We start from the raw sequence: 2,135 nt of genomic DNA on the forward strand, positions 1-2,135 counted from the left end.
TCTGGACCAAATCCCTCTCTTCCAGGCAGCTCTGATACTGAGGTCTGGTATTTCTTTTTGGGGAGGGAGGCCACATCCAACAGTGCTCAGGACTCACTCTTGCATTCAGGGGAAAAAATAATAACCTTGAAGCACACTGCTTCCCATTAAATAATGTAACATAATGAAGTCCTAGTCTTGGCATGTTGCCAGTGTTCAGTAAATGTTAGTAGAAATGGAAAAAATATTTCATAATAGAAATGGAAGAAATATTTTTTTAAGAACATCAAATGATGGTGCATAGAAAGGAATACTAGAGATAGAGCAGAGTGCTTAGAAGGGAAATTCCAGAAAGGTGGTAGAGAAGGTTTAGGCTTTCAAAAGTAGGTGTTGTTTATTTTATTGTAGTTTAAGTAACATGGTTATAAAGTGCTAGTTTTTTGTTTTTTTTTTTGCAATCTTATGTGTAATTATTATACTTTTTTTTGTTTTGTTTTGTTTTGTTTTTGGGCCACACGCGACAGTGCTCAGGGGTGACTCCTGGCTGTCTGCTCAGAAATAGCTCCTGGCAGGCACGGGGGACCATATGGGACACCGGGATTTGAATCAACCACCTTTGGTCCTGGATCGGCTGCTTGCAAGGCAAACGCCACTGTGCTATATCTCCGGGCCCTAATTATTATACTTTCATGATCATCAAATTGCCCAAGTCTCTCTCTATAATCTTCTGTCATTTCTAGTCAGCCTCTTGCTTCCCTTTCTCCACTTCTCCCTCATTCCAATATTTCAAAACAGAACTTTTTTGTTGTTGGTGGTGTTTTAAACAAACAAAATATACTAGAACAAAAATTAATTAAATAATTAATAAAATATATAAATAAATAATATAGTAAATTAAAATAATAAATAAAATTATTAATAAACTAGAGTTATTTGGGGCCAGAGAGATAACACAGCGTTAGGGCATTTGCCTTGTACACATCCAATCCAGGACGGATGGTGGTTTGAATCCCGGCATCCCATATGGTCCCCCGTGTTTGCCAGGAGCAGTTTCTGAGTGCAGAGCCAGGAGTAGCCCCTGAGCACCACCAGGTGTGCCCCAAAAACCTAAAAGAAAAATAGAGTTATTTTAGGGATAAGAAGCAAGACTTATTGAGAGGAGCATAGTGGGACAGAAGGAACAGTTCCAAATCTCTCCAGGAGTGCAGGGCCCACCACTGGGGGTAGGGTGGGGGGCATGTTTAAAGAAGTATTTGGCTCCACAGCCATCAGGGATGGCTTTTCAGCCACATGTTTTTAAACTTAACTGCATTAAATTTCTCAGAAACATGACTCTTCTAGCTGCCAAGAACTTGGCCATCAAGCACCTCAGTCACATATTTCTTGCTCTGTAGTTTGGTGCTGATGAAAATGTGGTGATTTAGTCACATGGATTCTGGCCACCAGGCCTTGAGGTTTTGCAAGGTATATTTGTTTGGAGACTCAAGGTAGGAACAGCATGCAGTCCCAAATCTATACCACTACTTTTTTTTTAATTTATTTAAGGGATGTTGGGCCAGACCCGGCGGCATTCAGGGGTTACTCCTGCTCCCACTTAGAAATTGCTCTACTAAGAAATGGCTCAGGGGACCATATGGGATGGTGGGGCTTGAACCTGGATCCATCCCGAATGGCAGCCCTACCGCTGGGCTATCACTCCAGCCCCTATACCACTACTTCTACTTCGAAAAGAAATATCTCCAAAGTCCCTTCGAGCAGCCTATAAAGCAACAGGCTGCAAGTACTCCAAGGGGGCTTCTGTTTGCAGTCACTGCATACTGCATATATACATCAGGCCTCCCCAATAAAGAGCACAGTTTGTTTATACAATTTTCTGTTTCATTTTCTTTTATAAGCTATAGAATTTAAGGCTGGACAGATTAAGGATTAAGAGACTTGTCTTGCATGAAGCAAATCCTGGTTCTATCCCTACTGCTGCATATGGTCCCTGAGCACAGCCAGAAGTAGCCCCTGAGCACTCAATGAGAAAGAGCATATGAGCACCACAGAATGTGACCCAAAAACCACTATACACCCCACATTTTTTGTTTAATTTTTAGACTACACCAAGCTGTACTCCTGGCTCTGTACTCAGGAATCACTTCTGGTAGGCTTGA

The 2,135-nt window shown here is 41.6% G+C and overlaps 1 pseudogene; it reads right to left on the reverse strand.

The window, feature by feature from the left end:
* Positions 1-1,710: 1,710 nt before the first annotated feature.
* Positions 1,711-1,802, reverse strand: LOC126023076 (uncharacterized; annotated as a pseudogene).
* Between the last annotated feature and the right edge of the window lie 333 nt (positions 1,803-2,135).

Source organism: Suncus etruscus, chromosome 11, assembly GCF_024139225.1.
Source record: "Suncus etruscus isolate mSunEtr1 chromosome 11, mSunEtr1.pri.cur, whole genome shotgun sequence".
NCBI lineage: Eukaryota > Metazoa > Chordata > Mammalia > Eulipotyphla > Soricidae > Suncus > Suncus etruscus.